This window comes from Phoca vitulina, unplaced genomic scaffold, assembly GCF_004348235.1.
Source record: "Phoca vitulina isolate PV1807 unplaced genomic scaffold, GSC_HSeal_1.0 scaffold86, whole genome shotgun sequence".
Classification (NCBI taxonomy): domain Eukaryota; kingdom Metazoa; phylum Chordata; class Mammalia; order Carnivora; family Phocidae; genus Phoca; species Phoca vitulina.
In genome coordinates this window covers 272,816-280,814 of record NW_022589789.1, presented here as the reverse complement: position 1 = coordinate 280,814, position 7,999 = coordinate 272,816, and the positions used below count along the sequence as shown (strand labels likewise).

Here is a 7,999-nt window from a genome sequence, read left to right as displayed (position 1 = left end):
TAAATTTTAGGAGTGTCTTTTCTACTTCTGTAAAAATTTGCCATTTGAATCTTGAATCTATAGATGGCTTTTGGTAGTACTGACATTTTAACAATATTAATTTTTCCAATGAACACAGGATAACTTTCCATTTATGTGTGTCTTCTTTGATTTCTTTCATCAATGAAGTTTTCAGAGTACAGATATATTTCATCTCCTTAGACAAATGTATTCCTAAGATTTTACTGGTTTTGATGCTATTTTAAATGTAATCAATTTCTTTATTTCTCTTTTAAAAAGTTTTTTTATGTATAAAAACACTACTAATTTTTGTATATTGATTTTGAGTCATGCATTTTACTAAATTTGTGGATTAGATCTAACAGATTTTTGGTTGAGTCTTCTGGATTTTCTGTATATAAAATTATGTCTTCTGCAAATAAAGACAATATTACTTCTTCCTTTCCAATCCTCATACCTTTTATTTATTTTTCTTGCCTAATTGCTCTAGTTAGGATTTCTAGTACTATTTTGACTGGGAGTCGTGAAAGAGGGAACTCTTGTCTTGTTCCTGATCTTAAAGGAAAAGCTTTCAACCTTTACTTTTGCGAGTGCTATTAGCTGTGGGTTTGTCTTACATGGCCTTTTTATGTTGGGATATGTTCATTCTGTGCCTAATTTGTTATGAGTTTTTGTCATGAATAGATGCTGAATATTGTCAAGTGCTTTTTTGTATTTACTGAGATGATAATATGATTCTTCTCTGTCATTCTATTAATGTGATCTATCACATACCTGCATCCTCAGGATAAATCCCACTTAATCATAGTGAATGATCTTGTGTTGCTTGTTGTGTTGCCTAATTTGTTTTGCTAGCATTTTATTGAGAATTGTTGCATATATATTCAGCAGAAATATTGGCCTATAGTTTTTTCCTCTGGTAGTATCCTCTTCGGGTTTTAGTTTTCAGGATAATGTTAGCCTGGTAAAATGAGTCTAGGAGAGTTTCTTACCCTTCAATTTTTTTGGAAGAGTTTGAAAAAGATTGTTGTTAATTCTTCCTTAAATATTTGATTAAATCCACCAGTGAAACCATCTGGCCCCATGCTTTTCATCACTGGGAGATTTTTGCTAACTGATTCAGACTCCGTACTAGTAATTAGCCTATTTAGATTTTCTACTTCTTCCTGATTCATTCTTGATAAGTTGTAGGTTTCCAATAATTTTTCCAATTCTTCTCACTTGTCTAATTTATTGGTGTATATTTGTTCATAATAGCCTCTTATGATCCTTTATATTTCTGTGGTATTAGTTGTAATGTGTCCTTTTTCATTTATAATTGTGTTGATTTGGGTCTTTCTCCCCCTTGGTTGATTTAGATAAGGGTTTGCCAATTTTATCTTGTCAAAGAATCAACTCCTACATTTGGTTAACATTTTTCTATTAATTTGTTTCTTTCTTTCTTTTTTTTTTTTTTTTTTTGTAGTTCCTTAAGACATGGAGTTAATATTGCTTATTTGAGACCTTTTTGCCTTTTATTGTAGGCTTTTATTGCTACAAACATTCCTCTTAAAACTTTTGCTTTATCCCATAAGTTCTGGTATATTGTGCTTCTCTTTTTTTTAAGAAACTTTTTATTTTCCCTTTGAGTTTTCTTTGATTTATTGATTGTTCAGGAGAGTGTTATTTAATTTCATGGATTTGTAATTTTTTTTTAAGTTTCCTATATTGATTTCTAGTTTCATGTGATTGTGTTCAGAGAACATATTTGGTATGATTTCAATCTTCTTGAATTTATTGATTTGTTTTGTGGCCTAACATAGTGTATCCTAGAAAAATGTTCCATGTGAGCTTGAGAAAAATGTGAATTCTGCTCTTAGTGGATAGAGTATTCTACATATGTCTCTTAGGTCAATTTGGTCTATAGTGTTCTTCAAATTGCTGTTTTCATATTGACTGTCTGTCTGAATGATTAATCCGTTGCTGAGAGTTCAGTATTAAGGTATCCAATTATTATCATATACTATTTCTCCTTTTAGCTGTTAGTTTTTGTTCTATATATTTAGGTGCTCCAATGTTGGTTGCAAAAATATTTACAAATGTTATATTTTCTTGATATATTGACCCTATTATCATGACCTTCTTTGTTCCTTTTTTCCATTTTTGGTTAAAGTCTATTTTGTCTGATATAGGTAAAGCTACCCCTGATTTTTTTTTTTTTTTTTTTGGTGTTTTATTTGTTACCATTTGTTTGAATGTTCTTTTCAATCCTTTTATTCTCAGTCTATGTGTGTCTTTAAGGCTAAGAGAGTCTCTTGTCAATAGCATATTGTTGGATTTTTTTTTTAATCCATTAAGCCATTCTTTTCCTTTCAATAGCAGAATTTAACCCATTTATATTTAAAGTAATTATTGATAGATAAAGACTTACTATTGTCATTTTGTTCATTGTTTCTTGGTTGTTTTGTAAATCCATTGTTCCTTTTTCTTATCCTGCTGGGTTTTGTGTATGTGTTTTAATGTCTTTAGTATCAGTATTCTTTAACTCCTTTATCATGTTTTTGTTGTTATTGTTGTTTTTAATTTTACTACGGAATTTTTACTTTTGGTGACCATGAAGCTTACATAAAATATCTTAAGCTTATAACATCCTATTTTTATTGATAAAAACTTAAATTTAATAGAATTTGTAAACTTTAAACCTTCATTCTTCATATTTTAGGTTATTGCTTTTATAATTTGTATGGTTTTTTGTGTATTGTATAACAATAAATTATTGTAGTTATGGCTGTTTTAATTATGTTTTTTTTCTTTTTTACTTTTAAACTAGAGTTTTAAGTGAATTATGCATTCTGTTACCATATTGCAGAATCTAACTATATCTATATATTTACCATTACCAGTTTGATTTGTGCTACCTCCTTGCTTTTGTGTTAATTAGTGTTCTTTTACTTCCACTCAAGGAACTCTCTTTAGGACTTCTTATAAGGCAGGTCTGGTTGTAATAAACTCCCTCAGATTTTTTTTTTTTTTTTTTTTTTTTTTGGATGAGGAAGATGTATCCCTTCTTTTGTTTCTCAAGGACAGCTTCCCCAGGTGTAGAACTCTTGGGTGACAGTAATTTTCTTTCAATATTTTTATTATGTCATTCCACTCTTTCCTGGTCTGAAAAGATTCTGTTGGGAAATCCAATAGTCTTATGTTCCTTTGTATGTAATTCTCTCTTTTCTCGGTTGTTCTTAACTTTTTTTTATTTTTAACTTTTTTTTTTTACATTTTTGGTCTTTAATTAAGCACATAAAACAACTATTTTATATATTTCTCCATGAACTTTTTGTGAAATTCAGATCACAGTGTATCATTTACAAATCTTTTGTCATTCTTCTTTCTTTTTAAAAATATATTTATTTATTTTAGAGAGAGAGAGCACAAGCAGGAGGGGCAGGGAGAGAGAGAGAATCTCAAGCAGCCCAACTCAGGGCTTGATCCCACAACCCTGAGATCATGACCTGAGCTGAAACCAAGAGTTGGATGCTTAACTGACTGTGCCACCCAGGGGCCACTGTCTTTCTTCTGATAATCTACACCATTTGCACAGTTCTTGAAAAAAACATCATCATCCTACTTTCCTTTAACTTTAAAGTTGGCCTGAGGCTGTGATGGGCCAGTGAGATTGAGAGGGTTTCCACTCAAAATGTTTTCCATATGTATTCTTTCTTCTTCAGCTTTCTCTTCTCGTTCCTTCCTGGACTGATCTTCAGCTCTTTCATTTTTATTTTTTTCTAGTTCTGCAAGAGGTGATACAGAATCATCATCATCACTCCCCTCTTCAAAATTTTCATTTTCATCTTCCTCATCTGTTGGAGGATCATCTGCATCAAGGTTGACAGCAGGAATCTGGTTTAAGCAAGACTTCTTTGACACTAAAGAGAAGATGGTATGTTCTTATGTTAGACAATCTCTATATTTCTCTCTTGCACCAACTCGCTTGCTCTCTTCCAGCTCTCTCCTACAGTCATGGTTCCAAGCTTCTTTGGGGGTATCCTAAATAGTTTGTCTATATTTTATCTTTGTATGAGAAGGTAGGTCTCTACTCAGGCTCTTCTTCTGAAGTTTATAGGTTTGCTTTGTCCAGTCAGCTCAGTTTGGATTTCTGGGTGTGTCTGCTGATAATGTCCTTGGGCATTTGGGTCCAGCTATCATTATCTATATTTGAGTGAGACATTTGTTTGAGCTCTGAGGATGAGGACTGGGGCTATATCACTCACTAAGAACAATTAGATAGGACTGCTGCTTGCTTCCCTACTAGTGAGGTTGGTTGTAGGATGACTTCCATGTTTGTCTAGATTCTCTGATCAGGCTTACCAAATGGTTGGGACTGAGTACTACATTCAGTAATAGATGAGGTTATGAGATAGCTTCCCTGCCCTGGCCAGGTGGTAGGATGTGTCTCAGGGCTTACATGGTTCATTGTTTGGGGATGCAAATCAGGCCAGAGTGTGTCTGATTTCCCTAGTCAACTGGGGTTACTGATTTTGCTCTGCAAATGGGGAAAGCCATGGGCTGTGCTGTCTGTTAAAATGCCACTGTTTATAGGCCTGTTGAATGGGCTATGCAGCTTCCCATGTGCTCTGGGTAGGCTCCCTGGCTGGACAGGCTGAAGGCTGTATTCAGTGATAAGAAGAACTACAAATTAGAATCCTTGCCTTGGCACAGTAAGATAAGAAGCTCTAATGCTGATCAAGCCCTTTGTTGTCTCAACTCAAGCTGACTACACCCCAAATACTCTGGCCAAAGAGGGATACTGACTTTGTTTTCTAAACTGTCTACTCTATTACTGCTAAGTTCCCTGATCAGAATGTGCCCCTGACTTGGTTCTGCATATGAGCAAAACAACTAGTTGGGATAACATTGGGCACTGCAGGTATGAACTCAGGTTTCCAAGACCCATGTGCTGATTGTTTGAACCCCACTTCCCCTTGTATGTCACAGTCAGATTCTCAGTGGTTGAGCCCCACAGATTTCTCTGCAATCCCTATAGTGCTAGACCAGAGTAGGGGCTCCCACAAAGTGACCCCAATGCTGGACAGGCAAGAAAGGTTGTGTCTTCTTCATTCTGCAGAGTAGACAGTTTAGAAAACTTCTCTAGGTTTGAGCACTGCTTGAAGACACAACTTCCAGCAGTTTTTGCCAGCCTTCTGATCAGTTGGGGCTGGAAAACACTCTTCACAGAGGATGAGGCTATGTCTTAGCTCCTTTGCCTGAGTGGGAGGGGGAGGGGCTACTCTAGGTCACTCTGAATTTCCAAAACAGATTCTCCACTTGGGAAGGGCCAGGAGCTACCTTCCTCATCCTTGGTTATGAATTAATCTACCATGGTGGATTGCCTGCCTAGGCATAGCACAAGAATTCATCATGCCCTGTACTGGCTTTCCTCTGAGTGAAATTAGCTCTGTCTGCCCACATATTGGTGGGAATATTACTGGGCAGTCCAGCTTCCAGGAGTTGTTATCAGCCCTTTTGGTCTATGGGACCAGAAGACACTCTCTACAGCAAGTGGGGTCTGTGATTCAGCTTCTTGCCTGGGCATGAATAAACTGCATTCTAAGTCCTTATTTAAGAATCCAAACCAGGCAGATCTAGACTCTGCTAAGTTTCCTGATCAGAATGTGCCCCTGACTTGGCTCTGCATATGAGCAAAACAACTAGTTGAGATAACATTGGGCACTGCAGGTATGAACTCAGGTTACCAAGACCCACGTGCTGATTGTTTGAACCCCACTTCCCCTTGTGTGTCACAGTCAGATTCTCAGTGGTTGAGCCCCATAGATTTCTCTGCAATCCCTATAGTGCTAGACCAGAGTAGGGGCTCCCACAAAGTGACCCCAATGCTGGACAGGCAAGGAAGGTTGTGTCCTCTTCATTCTCTTTTCCCACTGGAGGAACCTCTTGACATGATGTTTCACTGTCCTGGGAAGGGGCAATACAGTCAATGTGTAACTGCTTCTCTTACCCTCTAAAGCAGTCTACGATGGTCTCTGTCTTTTGGGGGGTGCCTTAGCCTCACCCCTATGTTCCAGAATTTTCTCAATGTTATTTTGTCTTGAGTAGTTGTTAGTTGTTCCTCTTTAGAGGGGGAGAAGAGTCAGGAATAACCTATTTCACCATCTTGATAATGTCCATATAATATTTTTTAAATGACAAATTTATAGAAATAAAGAACAGATTAGTTATTTCCAGGGATTATGAATAGGATAGGGTTGAGAGGGAAGTGAATATGGATATAAAAGAAAATATGAAGGATCCTTGTGATGATGGCAATGTACTGTATCTTGACTATTTCAGTATCAATATCCTGGTTGCAATAATGTAATATAATTGTGTAAGTTGATACCATTGGGGGGGAAATGAGTAAAGGCAATTTATCTGTATTATTTCTTACAACAATGCTTGAATCTACAATTATCCCAAAATAAAATAAAAGTAATAATATATGTACATAACAAATAAATATTTTTAAACTATAATTGTGCATACTTATTATATGAAAAAGGTGAAGGTTTCAAGAAAATAGATTGGGAAACTTGCAGCCAGGTAAGGGAAAAGGAAGCAAAGTGAAAGAAGCTACGCCACTAGAGAAATTCTCATGCAAGTCACAGCCCTAATACCTGGGCTCAGCAATACTGAGATTTCATTTATTATAGAATTATTATAATTGCTAATCATTATTATAATTAATTAGTTATATTATAAAATTATTGAATAAATTTCCTCCTCATACCTCACCACCATACCAGCAGGGCTCCACTATGACTAATAGTGGATTATAGCTGGAAGAATTGTAAGATACAGACTGTTTCTGTGTTAATGTAATTAAGGTATCCCAAGGTCAAGAGGAGATACAAAAACAGACACAAGAATTTGAAGCTTCTGGTCCCAAAAGCATTAGCAAATATTAAGCACAACCCACCTCCTAGCCAAATTAATATTTATTTTTATGCTAAATACCTACATACATCAGTTCTTATTACCCAGTACAAAATGTCTGGGTTTTAACAACAACAACAAAATTATAAGACATGCCTATATTCAAGAAAAAAACACATTCAGAACCAGACTCAGATGGGACCCAGATTGTTAGCATTATCACATAGGAAATTTAAAATATAATAATAAAATATCTTAAGAGCTATATGAAAAAAGAAAACATTATATATATATTCATTACATATATACAATATTTAATCTATATATATATTCATTACATACATATACAATTTCATTACATACATATGTAATGAAAGCAAAGAGATGGAAACTCTAAAAATGAATTTAAAGATATTAAAAATTGGGCGCCTGGGTGGCTCAGATGGTTAAGCGTCTGCTTTCGGCTCAGGTCATGATCCCAGGGTCCTGGAATCAAGTCTCGCATCGGGCTCCCTGCTCAGCGGGGAGCCTGCTTCTCCCTCTGCCTCTGCCTCTCTCTCTCCCTGTCTCTCATGAATAAATAAATAAAATCTTTAAAAAAAAGATATTAAAAATTATACACAAAAAATAAAAATTATTTTGATGAGTTTGTCAGTAGACTGTACATAGCCAAAGAAATAATAAGTGTTCTTGAAGAAAGATCAATAGAAACTTCCCAAACTGAAATCCAAAGAGGAAATAGAATGAAAAAACTAGAACAAAACATTAAATACTATGGAAAAGTTTCTAAAGGTGCATATGCATAATGGAAATATCAGAAGGAGATGAAAGAGAGAATAGAGCAGAATAAATATTTGAAGTGATAATGACTAAGAACTTTCTAAAATCAATGATAAATACCAGACTGCAGATCTGGAAATCCAAAGAACACCAAAAGAATGACTACCCTCTCTCCCATACCCCACCCCAAAAGAAGAAAGAAGAAAGAAAGAAAGAAAGAGAAAGAGAGAAAGAAAGAAAGAAAGAAGAAAGAAAGAAGAAAGAAGAAAGAAAGAAAGAAAGAAAGAAAGAAAGAAAGAAAGAAAGAAAGAAA

General features: G+C 35.2%; 1 pseudogene; it reads right to left on the bottom strand.

Annotated features, from left to right (window-relative positions):
- Positions 1–3,285: 3,285 nt before the first annotated feature.
- LOC116626378 overlaps positions 3,286–7,999 on the bottom strand; it is a 95,338-nt pseudogene continuing 90,624 nt past the window's right edge.